Below are 17,938 nucleotides of genomic sequence, written 5' to 3'. Positions count from 1 at the left end.
AGTTAGGGGATGCCTAGGTGGCTCAGCAGTTGAGTGCCTGCCTTTAGCTCAGGGTGTGATCCAAGGATCTGGGATCCCTTGCAGGGAGCCTCTTTCTCTCCTTCTGCCTGTGCCTCTGTTTCTCTCTCTCTCTCTCTCTCTCTCTCACACAAATAAATAAAATCTTAAAAAATAAAAATAAAAAAAAATTCTAATTAGATAACATATGCTATATATACTGTTGTATTGGTTTCAGGAGTAGAATTTAGTGATTCATCACTTACATGTAATACTCAGTGCTCATCACAAGTGCCCTCCTTAATAGCCATCACCCATTCAAACTGGTTGTTTTACTATACCTCTTTCTGATCCAGACAAATCAATTAGATATAAAATTAGTGAGAATATAGAAAATGGGAACAAAAAAATTAAAAACGTGATCTGATAGGTATGTGCAGAATCCTCTTCAGCAACAAATAAAGAGTAGACATTATGTTTCTGTACACTTGAAATATTTATAAAGATCAACCACATATTGAGCCAAAAAACTCATCATACAATAAAAACTTGAATCATAATGGATCTACTCCCTAAGCAAAATTTTGTTAAATGTGAGAATGACATTTTAAAAATAATTTTAAATTTACATACGCTAAAATTAAAAATACACTCCTAAATAACTCTTGGATTTGAGGGGAAAGTAATGGTGTAAATAATGAAATATTTTGAACTAACTAACTAAAAAGCACATCATATCAAAGTTTGTGGTTTGCAGTGAAGGTGTACTTAGAAGGAAATTTATACATTCAAATGATTTTTTTTTTAAAAAGTAAAAATTGTAGGTACTCAAATAAAAGAAGCTATAAAAGGGCAGAAAACTCAAAGAAACTAGAACTTAAAAATTTAAGAGAAGATTTAACAAATAGAAAGTAAATTCACTATAATAGAAATAACTAAAACAAAATGCATTTATTTTTAGAAAATGGCACATTTCTAACAAAATGGAATAATAAAAAGAAGGGAAAAGTAAACAATATTAAGAACAAAAAATAGAACATTTGTACAGATTCAGGGGAGATATAAGTAATCTCAGAAATTTCTGGGAATAACTTTGTGACATTAATTTGAGAATTTAGACGAAATGGACAACTTTCTGGAAAAAATATGAATGAAAATAATTTACTAAAGACACAATAAATATTTCAACAGACTGATAACTACCAAAGAAACTGATAAGAAATTGAGTCAGTAGTCAGAAATAGAGACATCAAGCTGAGGCTATTTTGTAAGACTGTGAAATATTCAAGAAAAGAATAACTGTTAAAAAATTGTTTTAGAATATAGAAAGATATTTTCCAAGATCTTTTTTGAGACTAGCACAACCATGGCACAAAAATCTGATAAGAAAAGTATAAGAAAATGCAATTATAGACCGATCTAACTGATAAATACAATCATAACTGTTCTTGATTAAATATTAACAAGTTAAATGCAGCAATATGCATAAACGACATATGAACATGTAGAGTCTTTCCCAGGATTACAAGGATGGTCTAGTATTAGAAAATCCACTGTTATAAATGATCTCATTAAATAGTTAAAGGGAAAAATTACATATTCATCTCACTAAATAAAGATAATCATTTAAAGTTTAATATTCATTCTTGTTAAACAGAAAAAATGTTGGCATAACAGAACGTGACATCAAATCATTCCTGTTGTCTCTGGTTTGAGGCTCCAGAAACTTAGAACAAGGCAAAAAGTTTTAAGTATCTTTACATTCTAAAGCAAGTTGCTCAATTCACCACTGATGGACTTGGGAGAAGGGATGATCAAATTCCTTTTCCGTCCTATTGAGAAGGATGAAAAGTCAGACCCTCGTACTAGGTAATCTGATGTGCATGCATTGGGGAGAGGAAGGTATTCATTTCCACCTCAAACCAAATGAGGGGGACCTTCAAAAGAGCACCTGGAAAATCTGAATGTGTCCTTTGATTTGAGGACTTAGGATTAGTACCTACCATGGGCACTTGCCATCAGAAGTCTAAAAGCAAGGAGCTGTTTCTTTTTTTTTTTTTTAATAAATTAATTTTTTATTGGTGTTCAATTTACCAACATACAGAATAACACCCAGTGCTCATCCCGTCAAGTGTCCCCCTCAGTGCCCGTCACCCACTCACCCCCACCCCCCGCCCTCCTCCCCTTCCACCACCTCTAGTTCGTTTCCCAGAGTTAGGAGTCTTTATGTTCTGTCTCCCTTTCTGATATTTCTCACACATACCTTCTCCCTTCCCTTATATTCCCTTTCACTATTATTTATATTCCCCAAATGAAAGAACATACACTGTTTGTCCTTCTCCGATTGACTTACTTCACTCAGCATAATACCCTCCAGTTCCATCCACATTGAAGCAAATGGTGGGTATTTGTCGTTCCTAATGGCTGAGTAATATTCCATTGTATACATAGACCACATCCTCTTTATCCATTCATCTTTCGATGGACACTGAGGCTTCTTCCACAGTTTGGTTACTGTGGACATTGCTGCTAGAAACATCGGGGTGCAGGTGTCCCGGCGTTTCATTGCATCTGAATCTTTGGGGTAAATCCCCAAAGTGCAATTGCTGGGTCGTAGGGCAGGTCTATTTTTAACTCTTTGAGGAACCTCCACAGTTTTCCAGAGAGGCTGCACCAGTTCACATTCCCACCAACAGTGCAGGAGGGTTCCCCTTTCTCCACATCCTCTCCAACATTTGTTGTTTCCTGTCTTGTTAATTTGCCCCATTCTCACTGGTGTGAGGTGGTATCTCATTGTGGTTTTGATTTGTATTTCCCTGATGGCGAGTGATGCGGAGCATTTTCTCATGTGCATGTTGGCCATGTCTATGTCTTCCTCTGTGAGATTTCTGTTCATGTCTTTTGCCCATTTCATGATTGGATTGTTTGTTTCTTTGGTGTTGAGTTTAAGTTCTTTATAGATCTTGGAAACTAGCCCTTCATCTGATACGTCATTTGCAAATATTTTCTCCCATTCTGTAGGTTGTCTTTTAGTTTTGTTGGCTGTATCCTTTGCTGTGCAAAAGCTTCTTATCTTGATGAAGTCCCAATAGTTCATTTTTGCTTTTGTTTCCCTTGTCTTCATGGATGTATCTTGCCAGAAGTTACTGTGGCCGAGTTCAAAAAGGGTGTTGCCTGTGTTGTCCTCTAGGATTTTGATGGAATCTTGTCTCACATTTAGATCTTTCATCCATTTTGAGTTTACCTTTGTGTATGGTGAAAGAGAGTGGTCTAGTTTCATTCTTCTGCATGTGGATGTCCAATTTTCCCAGCACCATTTATTGAAGAGACTGTCTTTCTTCCAATGGATAGTCTTTCCTCCTTTATCGAATATTAGTTGCCCATAAAGTTCAGGGTCCACTTCTGGATTCTCTATTCTGTTCCACTGATCTATGTGTCTGTTTTTGTGCCAGTACCACACTGTCTTGATGACCACAGCTTTGTAGTACAACCTGAAATCTGGTATTGTGATGCCCCCAGATATGGTTTTCTTTTTTAAAACAAGGAGCTGTTTCTTGAGGTGCTTCAGGGTAAAAGAGACAGTGCTTCATGGGTTGAGCTCCTGCTCCCCCAGTTTGGTGAGAACAGAAGTGTGTATATCTCATGGGTCAGCTTAAAGTCCCACAGAAGGGAGCCAAGCATGGGCCATCCTAAAATGAATGCTGTCGAAAAGGGCTGATGGAAGAGATGAGCATATCTCTAGTGAGTAGTGGACTAGTGGAAACCCACAGCCTGAGTATGGAATCATAAAAGATTGGGTGGTGAAGGCTTTGCCTGAGTGAAAGGAGCTAAATGCAAGAAACCCACTGAAAGCATCACTTCAAAGAGTCACAGAAGCACTCCAGGAAAGGAAAGTCAGCTTTTCAACATTCACCATATCCAGAGACGAGCAATGACAGTCAAGGAAGACTTCCTAACTTCCTACCACCCTAGACGAATCCTGGAAATACGAAAACACCAAGTGGTGAGCCTGAGAAAAGGAACAGTGGAGAAACAGTTGAGGAAGCAGCCATGGTGCCTCTTTCTCTCACTGTGGAGCTTACAGCTTGAGATGCACCTCATGTGCAGCAAGGTGATTTTAAGTTGGATTAAAGTCTGAAGTTTTATTATTAACTGGACTTGACTATTTATAAACTTAAAGTAGCTGGAGAACATTTTATGACCTGAGACAACTGGCAAAACTTGGGAATCTAAACATGCTTTCATCCCAGGTAAGAAAGACCTATTCAACAGGGCTAAGTTAATCAAAAGTGATGAGGGGAGAAAGAAAGGGAAATCTATTTCTGCCAGTGACATCCTGAATCCAGCCTGTTCAACAGGCTAGTTAGTTAGGCTAGTTAAACCAGGGTTTAAAAAGGTAACTATATTGGGATCCCTGGGTGGCGCAGCGGTTTGGCGCCTGCCTTTGGCCCAGGGCGCGATCCTAGAGACCCGGGATCGAATCCCACGTCGGGCTCCCGGTGCATGGAGCCTGCTTCTCCTTCTGCCTATGTCTCTGCCTCTCTCTCTCTCTCTCTGTGACTATCATAAATAAATAAAAATTAAAAAAAAATAAATAAAAAAGCTTTAAAAAAAAAAGGTAACTATATTAGTTTGGTAAATAGTATCTATTCCAAACTACAGGGAACACACTTAATGTGATACTTTTTGGCAGTGCCCTTGTAAAGTCAAAGAAGAGATCAGGATGGTCACATCCACTGGTTCTATTCATCATTGCCCTGGAGAGTATAGCCAATGCAATAAAGCTAGAAAAGCTTTTGTGTAAGGAATAATAAGTGGAAAGGACGAGAGGAAATGTTATTTTCAGACAATGTGGTGGTCCATTTTGAAATTTAACTAATATTAAACTATTAGTTTTAATAAGAAAGATGAACATTCAGAAATAAATAATGGTCTTTGCTGCAGTGGGATCCCATGTTTATATGACGGTTGTTAGGTGTAAAGCTTTTCCTCTGCTTCTAGAAAGTACTGTTGTAACTAAATTGCATTCCTTCAATATTCCTACACTGGAAGCCCTAACCTCCAGGGACCCAGGATGTGACTGTATTTGGAGATAAAGCCTTTAAAGATATGATTAACTTAAAATGATGCTGTTACAATGGGTCCTACTCCAATATGACTGGTGTCCTAATAGGAAGAGGAGATTAGAACACACAACAAAGAGAATACCAGGGTATGCATGCACAGAGCAAAGACCACTTGAGGACACAGTGCAGGACGGCCATCTACAACCAAGGAGAGAGGCCTCAGAGGAAACCAGTCATGACAACGCATTTAATATTGGACTTCTAACACCAAAACTATGAGAAAATAAATTTCTGTTGTGTAAGCCACCTCAGATGTGGTATTTTGTTATGGCAGCCCTAGAAGACTAATACAATCTTATGAATTAACAATGTCTAATTAAAATGTAATAGGAATATTACATTTAAAATATCTCATTTAAAATAGCAATGAAAGGGTAACCCAGGTGGCTCAGCAGTTTAGCGCCTCCTTCAGCCCAAAGCATGATCCTGGAGACCTGGAATCGAGTCCCCCGTCAGGCTTCCTGCGTGGAGCCTGCTTCTCCCTCTGCCTGTGTCTCTGCCTCTCTCTTTCTCTGTGTCTCTCATGAATAAATAAATAAAATCTTAAAAAATAAAATAGCAATGAAATTAAAAAGTACTTAATTAGGAATAAATCTAACAACAGTACATGTTTAAGGTATTTATAGGAAAAATTATAAATCTTCCTGAATAAATGGAAAGATAGAGCAAGTTCACCCTTAGGAAGACAGTATCATGAAAATTTCCATTCTTTTCCAAATTAATCTATTACATTTAGTACAATAACATCAAATTCAACTCAGATAGAGTTTTCATGAACAAGGAAAGAAATTAAAACAACAACAAAAACACTGACAAAGTACATAGACGAAAGCACTTGATTCCCTTGCTGGCTATAATTTAAAAGCCTTAGTAATTAAGGCAGAGTAGTCACTATGCATTTACGAAGTATTATTTGAGCTTTCACTGTAAAATACAATAATTCTTGTTGTTTTCAGATTTTAAAAAATTGTGTTAAGGATTGTCTACCATTCAGTTTTCTAGAAGACTTTTTTATTGCTATAGAAATAGCTACTGTAACAATGCCTTTTCAACATCCCAAGAAATGGCCACATGGCTTTACTTCTTTCACCTAATAACAAATTGTATTATATCAATTGATTTCTTAAATGGAAATATCCTTTTATTTCAGGAATAAACTCAACTTGGTGGTAACATGTAGTTCTTTTCACATGTACCTAAATTTAATTAGCTAATGTTATATTTGGTATTTGTGAGTCGATATTCACAAGTAAGGTTGATCTCTAGCTTCTTCTATTTTTTATTTTAGTATTGAGGTTTTCTGGCTTTAAAAGTTGTAAAGAACTTCATTTTTATCCTTTGGAACGGTTTAGATAGGATATTAAAAGTCGATCCTTGACAGTTTGAAATAATTCACTAGAAAAAACTTGGGGCCTACGGCCACTTTCTTTTATGTGGTGTGTAGTTTTTTATGTTAAAAAAACATTTTATGTTGATTACAATGCTACTCCTACTTAAGTTTTCTACTTCATATGGAGTTAGTTTGATAACATAATTTAGAAATATTTTCAAGATTTTTTTTACAAGAAGTTGTAGATTAACATAACAACAAAAACAACAACAAAATAACTCTATATATCAGATTCAGGCAGGGAAGAAACAGCTGCCTATTAAGTCATTAGTCTCTGAGTTTGGGATCTTAATCTCTAGTTTGGGAAAACAGCAAGATTATAATAGGAAATCTCTTTTAGCTTTGATCAGAATATTTTTTCATCAAGTGAATTAAGAGTGTCATATGCTAAAGTCTAAGTATACTTCCTCTGTCTAGCTTAAGAGGATACAGAGAAACAATAGATCTATCTCATTCTCCAAAAGGGCTCACCTTCTGGTTATAATTTTCCTTTCCAATGAAGAACACAATGCATAAAAGTAACCAACAACTGAGTAGTGTGCCCCTGCAAAAATTAATTCTTCATCATCTCTTTCCACTATTGCAGGATGTCAGCCACATCAGACCACCCAGTCCTTTGACTAATTCTGGTACGTGAACTCTATTTCAGGAGGCTCCAGTTAATTTCTATCTCTCTGCACACCTGTCACTACCCCTCCCCCCTCCACACACATACACCCTCTGCCTAAACCATCCCCAGCCTGCCATCAACATTAGAGATATATGTGTTTCAAATTTCTAGGTCTAAATTTCCAAAGAGAATTCTGGTTTTACTCATGACAAATGGCACCAAAGCTGCTGCCAGGTTTAGATTATTGTGGGACCCTAAGTTTGGGTGCAGACCCATTGGGTCAATGTCAGTACAGGGCACCTAGTAGCCAAGAACCCAAGTTTCTTGGGAGGCTGGTATCTTAAGGCCAATATCTAAATGCAGTGATTTTTTTTTTTTTCCTATCAACTCTGTTTCCTCTCTTTTCATTCCTTCTTTGAAGGCTTCTGGATCCCTGATCACAGGTAATATTTGAGAGGGAGGAGGGAAATAAATGGTGGACATAAAAAAGGGAGGGGTTAGACACATTAAATTTTTTTGCCTCTAAATGAAAAAAAAGTGTTTTGCAAATTTTTATGGCTTTTGAATTTAAAAGCAGAGCAGAGAAGGACACTTTTGAAGCACATGGGAAAAGTTCCAAACCAGAGCTGCTAGGAAACAGCAGTTGAGAGAGGAAAGTTCAAGAGCTATCTGTATGTCACCAGTGCCTCTGAAAGCCCTGGGAGGTGCTGGAGGAAAGTGGCATCCTGAGGCAGTTTATTTTATGGTGAGTGTATAAACGTTTGAGAAGACCCTGAGAACCACATTTCATCACATGGCCTTCAGGGGCCCTGCAGTCTACCGGCTAGAGGCTGCCAGGAGGTGGAAGGCCACTGAATACCGTGACTGCTCTGTCCTGTGCCTGCTGAATAAAGTATCACAGTAACTTTATTTTTGGAAACAGCCCCAGAACTGGAAGACCCTTTGCTTGTGGCACCCTCATTTCCACCTTGAGTACAAATAGAAGTCAAACAGAAAGTTGGTCAACGGCCATCTAGATGGGCAAAGCCAAGACTGGATGGAGTTAAATATGAGTCTTGAGGAGAGATGCACAAGAGTGGACGTGGTGAGCGCCCCACACCTGGGGCAGAAACAGGTCCCAACCCCTCCCTGTTGGGAGAAGTAAGAGGAAAGCATCTTCCAAAGTCAAGAAATTTGTTGACCAGCTTACAGAGTGGCCAACTGGCTGTGCTTTCTCAGTTGTCCACTGTGAGGAATAGAGATGGAGAGACCAGGACTTAGCACTGCCAGTCACGAGAGGCCAAAGGGCATTGCACATTTGTTTTCCTTCTGTTGTGGAGATTTCAATGGAGTATCCACTATCACACTCCAGTTTCTCACCTCAGAGTGTAGAGAAAGTAGAACACACAGAAAGAGAATATTGATCTGGCAATACAGGAAGTATGTGGGACCGTAGTGATCTACAGTCTTTTGACTAATTCTGATACATTAACTCTATTTCAAGGCTAGCAGAACAGAAAGAATTCTTAGAGATTATCTGGGTTAAAAAATACGTGCCAAAAAGTGAGGCGATGGCCAGAGCTCACACAGGAAGTTAGTGGTAAAGATGACAGTGGAGCTAGTCTCTCTTAGTCTTGGTTTAGTGTCTGAAATATTGTGACTTATAAGAAATACATATTGGGCCATTCAGATGATCAGAGTATATTTCTCACATGTATTTGGTCTTTGCCTGGCTTGCAGTTCCTACAATCCTTGGAATTTCCAGTGATAAGAACTTTGAAGTTGTTTTTTATTATGTTATTTAAGGTGACTTTTGTATCCCAATCAAGGGTGGGGGAAAAGGGGCTGTTTGCCAGGGGGCCCAACCATGTACTTAGAGGGTTGGAATTTTTAGACTCACCTCCTGGCCTCTGGGGAGGGGAGAAGAGTGGGGGTTGAAGGCCAGTCGTGACTGTGTAATGAAGCTGCCATAAAACCCCAAAGGACTGGGTTCAGGAACTTCCTGATTGGTGAACAGGTGAAAGTTAGGGAGAGTGGTGCACCCTGAGAGGATATGGAGCACTCTTTCCCCATACCTTACTCTATGCATCTCTTCCATTTGGCTATTGATTCATATCCTTAATAAACTGGTAAACATAAGTGTTTCCCTGAGTTCTGTGATTCTCTCTAGCAAATTAATCAAACCTAAGGAGGAGGTCATTGGAAGTTCCAGTCTGTAGCTAGTGGGTCAGAATCATAGGTAATGGTCTGGGGCTTGTGTTGGCATCTGAATTGGGGATGGATGGCATTCTCCTAGGATTGAACCCTTAACCTGTGGAATCTGACGCTCTCTCCAGGTAGTGTCAGAATTGAGTTGAAGTCTCAGATAGCTTTCTGGTGTCTGATAATTGCTTGGTGTTATGTGTAGGGGAATCCCCTCCCCTGAGTTAGAATTGGATTCACCAACTCTGAGAGAGTATTCCCCATCTTATCACTTAATTTCTTTTTTTTAAAGATTTTATTTATTTATTTGTCAGAGAGAGAGAGCACACAATCAGGGAAGACAGCAGGCAGAGGCAGAGGGAGAATCAGGCTTCCAGATGGGCAGGGATCCTGATGCAGGGCTCCATCCCAGGACCCAAGGATCACAACCTGAGCCCAAGGCAGACACTTAACTGACTGAGCCACCCAAGCGCCCCTCATACAACTTCTTAACGACTCATTCACATGTATCCACACATTTATTGAGCACCTTCTTTATGCCTAGTGCTCTCATGGGTATAGGGAAAAGTAGAGGGGTGGTTGTGCTGTTGGGGAATGCTGGAATGTAATAACATCCTACAGTTCCATAATCCTTTACAGTTTACAAAGCACTGAACATACTCTAGCTCATTGGTCAGTTTTGGTCCTTAAAGTCTGAGAAGTGTTTATCCTTAGTTTATACGTGAGAAAACAAGCATTGCTCGAGGTAATACAGGAAGCAATATAGCCAGGATACAACTCAGATACTTGACCTCAATGATTTTCAGTGTAGTTAGATAAAACATAAACACGTGAAAGAATTAGTAAATTATATACGATAGTACAATAGTTCATTTAACTCATTCTTGCATAATTTGATAAGCTCCATTCCTTTGAGAAGCTTCTGAGCAGAGATGTCCAATAGATCTTTGAATCTAGGTGGAAGGAATAGAAGACTCAGGATCCATCACATATAGATGGCAATAGAAATCACAGGAGTTGTATTTGAAGTTGGCCCTTTCAGCAATGATTACCATTTTATTAACAGTTTACAAGAACAAAGGAGAGAACCACTATGATTTTGAGAGCTGCAAGTGTAGGATGCTTTATTAAAAGTCATCATTCGTGAAACAAAAAATATACTGAGGAATTGGGTTATCTACCCAGCCTCTCCACTCTGACTGGCTGGAATTTGAATTCTCTCCAGTCTATCTGTTGATCTCTGGCATTAATTCAACTGACAACTCTCCAATAGTTGCTCTTTGTTTGTCCTCATGGCTTGCTACTCTATGCAGCTTGGTACTCAAGAAAATATTCAAGAGAGAACCTCTGTGCATATTTCTGCAACTCTTTTCCATCTGTGGTTTTTGTCCTTTGCTGTATTCTGTGCATCAAATTCCAGCTCCATCAGCTTCCACTACTCCAACCTGTGTCTTCACAGATCAGCAACATCACCGTGTTCTGCTTGGGTTCTCCCTCCTGTTCTTCAAGACATAAAATGTCTCCAGGGAGAAAGTCAGGATGCTCATTACTTTCATTTTGCTTTTCTTCTTTCTCTCCGGGAATGTAATACAGTTCTGAAAACAGTTATTTTCATATATGTTATCCAGGTTTCTAGTTGTTTACGATGTGAGGGAAATTTCGCTACCACTTAAGCTTCCAACATGGCTTAAGTGTTCCCACGTAGTTTTGAAGTGATGCCGATCTGCTCTGAATGACATTTCGCATTAATTGCTGTATGTTAAAATTTTAAGTGTAACCATCTCAAAAATAAAAACGTAAAATAAAACTTCCAACCCAAGGGAGCACGAGACAAGGTAAAATAAAGAAAACTTGGTCATTCCAACACTAGATGGGAAGGGAGGAAAAATGAAGGAAAGAGGATTCCAGTGCCAAGAAAGGAAGTCAAGAGCAGGAACAGATGGGACTATTTACTCCTGACAATATAGAGATGATTGAGGTATTTGGAAAAGACTTTAAAATAAATACTGGATGTTTAAAATTCTCAAAGAGCCGAAGGAGAAGCCAACATGATGGAAGAATTAAAAACTACGGAAGATTAAAGGTAGGCATTAAAAACCATGAGAAAATTAGAACTGAAATAAAAAATTAGAAAAAGCTAGACATAATATTCTGAAGAAAGAGTAATTCCTTGGAAGTTAGAGTGGAGAAAATCTACTGGGATATAACAAAGAGAGATAAAGGAATGGACATCTACAGCATTCCTCTCCCAACATGTCCACAATACATAAAACTCACTATGACTTAATTATAAAGTAAATCTTATTAAAATCTACTAGAAAGGGTGATTTTAACATACTTCTCTCAGAAACTACTCTAATCAAAAAAAGCAAGTATGTGGGATTCTTGAACAACATGATTCTCAAGCTTGATCTAACAGATAATGTTTAGAATCTTGGGTAGAGGGATCCCTAGGTAGCTCAGCAGTTTAGCGCCTGCCTTTGGCCCAAGGCCCGATCCTGGAGTCCCGGGATCGAGTCCCACGTCGGGCTCCTGGCATGGAGCCTGCTTCTCCCTCCTCCTGTGTCTCTGCCTCTCTCTCTCCCTCTCTCTCTCTCTCTGTATATCATAAATAAATAAATAAATAAATAAATAAATAAATAAATAAATCTTTAAAAAAAAGAATCTTGGGTAGAGCAATAAAATGGGTCATACATCAGATGACCACACACACACACCAGTCTGTTCTCTATTCTGTTCCATTATTGAATGTGTCTTTGCTTATATTGATACCACAATCTTAATTATAATGGCCTTATAATTCTTTTTGTCCTCCAGTCTAGAAGATAAAAGGTTAATCTCTAGCTTCCTTCCCCAATCTGTGCTTCAAAATTTCATAAATATACCGAGGGGTGATGAATCTTGTGGAAAAGGCTCTCAGTTTTGATACTCCCATAGCAGATGATCACCAAAACCTTTGTTGCTTTTCTGTCCTCTGTGGCAGCCTTCTGTCAGGAACCAAGCCTGGATTTCAAGTCTTTCTCTGGGCCTGGATTTCAAATCTTTTTCTTGGGATTTGATGAAAGTCCCCAAGGAGAAAGTGCCTGTTAGTGCCAGTGTTAATTTACCACTCCTCTTGCTGGTTTCTTTTTCTAGCTAACTCCCTGTGGTAGCTCTTGGCTTTTAAGAACTAGGGACTGCATTAGTTTCTAACACCCAAATGTTTTAAGAATTTTTTTGGTTGGCGGGGGCGGTGCCTATGTGGCTCAGTGGGTTAAGCATCTAACTCTTGATTTCAGCTCAGGCCATGATCTCAGGGTCCTGAGATTGAGCCCTGTGTAAGGCTTTGTGCTCAGCAGAGAGTCTGCTTGAGGATTCTCTCTCTCTCTCTCACTACCCCCTCCCCTGTGCTCTCTCTCTCTCTTTTTAACTTCACAGATGGCCTTAAATTCATCAAGTGTGTTATGGGGGGAAATAACCATATACCTGAAGCCTCTCAAGACATCAACGCTGTTCACTTTAGCCTCATGAGACCATGAACAGCTTTTCCGGTTTTCCTTTGCCCCAGCAACAGTGCCGTGATCCTTAATTTATAGCCGGTACCAAGATCGATACATCCTCCCTGGGGGGAATGAATCAACTGCTGATCTTCAGCTCTCTCCGAATGGTCATCTACTGCCTGAAAATTCAGTCCATCTAGTTTTCATTGTTTCCATAGCTTTCCAATGTCTTTAAAATATGATGCGTGTATTTTATCTGGCTTTTCTAAGTGATTGTTGTTGATCACAGCAGAGGCCTGCCAATTAGACTAGGTAGGATCCACTTCTCACAAAGAAAAAATATGACATTTTTTTACTCAGGTTAAAAAGTATAGGGGTTCTGGGTGGTTCAGTCAGTTAGGTGTCTGCCTTCAGCTCCAATCATGGTCCCACGGTCCTGGGATCAAGCCCAGCATTGGGCTCCCTGTCCGGCAAGGAGTCTGCTTCTCCCTCTCTCTCTGCTCACCACGCCCCACTGTGTACTTTCTCTCCACCCCCCACCAAATAAATAAATAAAATCTTTTTTTAAAAAAAGTATAAGTAGGTTTGCAAAGGCCCACCATATCAAAGGAAACTGAGACGAAAATTGTATGCGCCTCCATGTTAGCAAAGTAGTTACTTAGTATGACTAGAAAAGCCAAAGGAGGTTCCAACCCTAATCCCCTTCCCCACTTCTCTGCCATGAGAGTGATCTCTTCTACTACAAACAGATACCGTATCCATAAGGGTACGTACTCTAGGTTATGATCAATAAGAAAGTTTATTTGCTCTGACAAAATAGGAGGCCTCACTTTCTTGGTTTGGCACAAAGATATCATTTGGTGAGGAAAGCAGCCTTCTCCACCTTGATCTAATTAACATAGGGCATATAAAATTAGCAATATCATCTAGTACACTTTGAAAGACATGAAAAGTCTAACAGTGAGAATCACAGACTAGATATTTATTTTTGTAAGTGGATATGGGAAGAACTTGGTCAATGTTTCCACCAACCTCTGTCTGTATATCCAGCCTTACCTAACAAGCTGGATATACAGGAGACATTACTAATAGCCCACTGAATATTTATTATCCTCCTTCCCCTTTTTGCAGAATCCCAATTTTGTTTGGAGAAGTGGGGACAAAATGCTTTGTCTCTCAGGCTCACTTGTAACTAGGGATTGTCCAAGGAGACACAATTGTGGATGGAATTTAAGGGGCAGTCTATCAGTTATGGAAAGTTTGTTTTTCTGATTAAAGAGATAAATGCAGCTGGTATATGCCTTTTGTCCTTACTCCTTTACCTTGCTTCCACCTAGAACACACTTCTGATGCCTGGAAATGAAACAGCCATTTTGAAAAAATACCACAGGGTGGGAAAGACAGGGATATTTCCTTGGGAAGTTGCACTATCCCCAAACTAACAATATCCAGACTACTTGCTATGTGAGAAAAAAATAAAGGTGATAATCTAGCACATGTAGCCAAATGCAATCCTAGTTAATGGAGATGAGTTTTTTACAGAATTTTAGGAATGTGCAATCTAGTAGAGGTTCTGAGAATCCAAGGAAAGAGATTTTAAAAATGAAGACCACTCAACTGTGCCATAAAGAAAACATGGAAAGAAAGGGGTTTATGAGAATACCAAAGAATAGTTCTTGATTATTGGGGGTTTCCCTAGAACACTGAGTAAGGCTTTCCAAAACCTGTTCATAGCACACTACAGAATTATTTATTCCTCCCCTTGCTGTCTATACCCCAAAGTCCTTTTCATCCAAAAATGATGACATGTCCTAGTCTTTCTCCCTCTTTCAAAATACATCCCCAAAAGTTTTCCAGAATTTGTCCTGAGTTGCACCTTGTCACTCTTGCCCACCTCCTCACACCTTTATAATCTATCTTCTCTTGAAAGTCCTCTTTGTACTTTCCAAAGCAACTTATTTAAATTGGTTTGGTTGCTTTTACTTCTCCTTCTCATCTATTATCCACATCTGTGCAACAACACCAGGAATAGAACTTGCAGAGGAAATTATCTTTAGCATGAAAAGAAAGGTGAGAGTCCTTTATGTTACCTTTTATTATTTTATCACACATAGATATGCATGATTAAAATACATGCTTAGACACATGCATTCATGTGCCTTTATGAACACAGATAATCCTGAAGAATCTTCCTCAAACTAGGCTTGCTTTCATAAGGATCAAATGTCAACTCCCACCTTGGCCCACCCCTCTAATTTTACTCGGTAAACGATAATTTGTGCATTCAATCCCCCTAAATGGGAGCTTCATCAGCACATTTCATGACATTCAAAGCAATTCAGAAGGCTGCTCTTGAAAAATAACATAGAGTACCACACATTCCATACATCATCTCTTCTCTTTGCAAATCCAGAAGATGGGAACACCCTTTCCTCTCCCCAGCTGTCCAGTGTCGTCCACTGACTGCCATGTTGCACAGGAAACCCCAATCTCAGTTCCCCCTAAGTCGTCGAGGCCACATCCCAAGAAATAATTTCTGCCTTAGGAAACAGTGCCCTTGCTTCTAAAGCCACATCTCACATTTTATTTTGGGTTTCTGATGCCCTTTTTATTGTCATCTGTCTTTCATCAGTCCCCCATGGAGAATTCCAGCTACCAGTACTAACAACATTATACACAGTACCACCATTGATGCCAACATCAAATGGAAATACATATTTTTTTTGTTAGGGTGTATAAACTTCCTGGTTTAATGAAGCAAAGCTACGCTGAAAGTTTATCTAACTCAGTTTATAATAAGAAAATGCCTTGGTGCATGTATTTGTGTTGTAAAGAAAAGCTAAAATTAACACTTTTAAGACCACCTCCGACACAGGAGTAAATCTTGTTATAAGAAAAAAATAAAAAGAAAAAAGAAAATCAAGGTAAAAGTTGATTAAAACACCAAACCAAATTAAATTTGATCTAATAGTGTTTACTTGTTTTAACATCTGGAAAAGTTTGGGCATACACTGCAAACATTTTTAACCTAATTTAAAAATAAATTATGCTTAGTTTCCACAGATGTATTTAAGTTGGGTCCTTTTAAAGAAATAATTCTTTAGGAATTTTTTGGTTTTTTGCATTTAACAGGCAAGAATTTAGATCATAAGGTGCCAATGGAAAGAATATCTAAATATCTCCCCTAATGGGTCCTCAAAAGAGGACCCTAGTATTTAAAAAAATATCATTTAAAAAGATCCTATACCCTCTGCTGGGCAAAAAACAGACAGATGTGGAGGATCTCCTAAATAAGGAGGGGATGTTGCACAGGGATGTTTTCACCTGCAGAGAGGGGAAAGAGAAGTAGCTGATGGGGGCCTCCGCACTGATCTTGACTCTGAGCATATGCACTAAACTCCAGGAGAGTGAGAGGCTCCCATACAATTGAGAGATTAAGCTGAAATTCCTAAGGGCTCCGGCACCCCTTAGAGGCTCTACTTTTCTTCTCCCTGCCCAACAAACATGTTTCCCCCCAGTGGCCAAAGTGTAGAAACTATTCTCCCAAATCCCTTGACTGTTTGGTGTTAGAGCTTGCAGCCCCTTCCACCCCATCTTATGTATCAGGGAACACTCTACATGCTACTGGGTAAGAAAGGTACTTATGGAGACTAGCTTACTTAAATATAGGTATTTATGGAGACTAGCTTGGGAAGAAAAGCTGAAAAGGCTATTTGAAGACCCAACACAACCTTGATCAAGCCTAAAGTTCTGCTCTTTTGTTACCAGAAATCTAAAAATTTGCCTCCTTATCTGGTTGGCATCAGCTTAGCTGTTTACTCTGTACATGAATCTGTTCCCCCAACACCCTGCTTCTCTCTTTCCCCTACTCTGCATTTGGTTTGTCAGATCTGTCTTTCCCGAATTCACAAAATACTCTGTAGCTTCTTGACGGATGGTCATCTCTTTGGACTTATTTTTTTTCTTCCCAGTCACAGCCTAACACAGGACTTCCTGCTTTCGCAGCAGGCAGTGAGTTATGCTGGGACACTGAGAAAACATAGGGCTGATTCATCTTTTGTCTGTGGGCTTTTTCAGCACCCATTCAATACCCCAGAAGAGAGTTATTACTTGATAGAAACAGTATAGACAAATGTAAGCTGTAAGTAAGAGACCCACCTACCCCCCTTTATTTTTCCTCTGTCCTCTCTTCCTATTGCAGTGTGCACCTTCTGGATGCAGCCAAGGGCTTGCCCTACTAGGGGTTCAGGCAAAGGCTGTGAGCTTTGTATGTCTGGGAAGGGCTGTGGTCAGCAAAGTTGGTTTTCTTATTAGAAAAGTCTGTTTTATACAGTGATGAAGCTTCACACTTGTGATTTAAAAAAAATTCTGTGGCAGAGACATAACCCCCCTCTAAATTCTCATCTCATGGCGTAACTTCATCCACAAACTCATAACTCAGAGCAGCCTGTGGCTGAAAATCTTGTACACATTTACTCCTTAGTCCTCATTGCTAGAAGGTAACATAGGTTAGCCACAGAATAATCCTTAAAACAGTAAGAATCACAGCCATTCCTCTCTCTTCTCAGCCTTTATATGCATTCATAACCTTAATGCACACCCCTTTAAAAACCAAATCAGTTCTGTTTTTTTTCTACTTCCTTTATCATTACCTTTCTGCTCTTCTACCTAGAACACTGGTTCTCAAAGCATGGCCAGCCTTAAAATCACCTAGGAACTTAGGAATGCAGATTCTCCAGGTTTTATCCCCAACCTACTGAATCAGAAACTCTGGGAGTGGGGTCCAGTAATGTGTGTTTTAACAAGCCCTCCATGTGATTCAGATGCATGCTCAAGTTGGAGAAACACTGACCCGAGAGCCAGTAGCTTTGCTTTGTAGGAACTAAGCATCCCGGCATCTCAGAGAGACTAGCTCTCACTTTAGCCATCACACTTGTAACCATAGGACAGGGAGCAACTCATGAGAGCCTGCGGCACACGTCCACAAAGCATCCCTGCATAGAGAGGGTAGTCTGGCCAATCCACATGTTAGCACTGCAGTCCTGATTAAGGGAAACACCTCCAGGAGACAAGTGACTTGGAATGTGAGAGGAAGTGATTGCACATCATAATCAGTAAATTGCATGGGGATGAACAGAAGCATCTGCTACTAACA

The 17,938-nt window shown here is 39.4% G+C and overlaps 1 protein-coding gene across 1 annotated transcript in view; it reads right to left on the bottom strand.

Annotated features, from left to right (window-relative positions):
* OSR1 (odd-skipped related transcription factor 1) overlaps positions 1–17,938 on the bottom strand; it is a 363,752-nt gene that overhangs the window by 51,497 nt on the left and 294,317 nt on the right.

Source organism: Canis aureus, chromosome 12 (genome assembly GCF_053574225.1).
Source record: "Canis aureus isolate CA01 chromosome 12, VMU_Caureus_v.1.0, whole genome shotgun sequence".
NCBI classification, from domain to species: Eukaryota; Metazoa; Chordata; class Mammalia; order Carnivora; family Canidae; genus Canis; species Canis aureus.
Note: the sequence above shows the minus strand (reverse complement) of the source record. Positions and strands in the feature narration are given on the sequence as shown.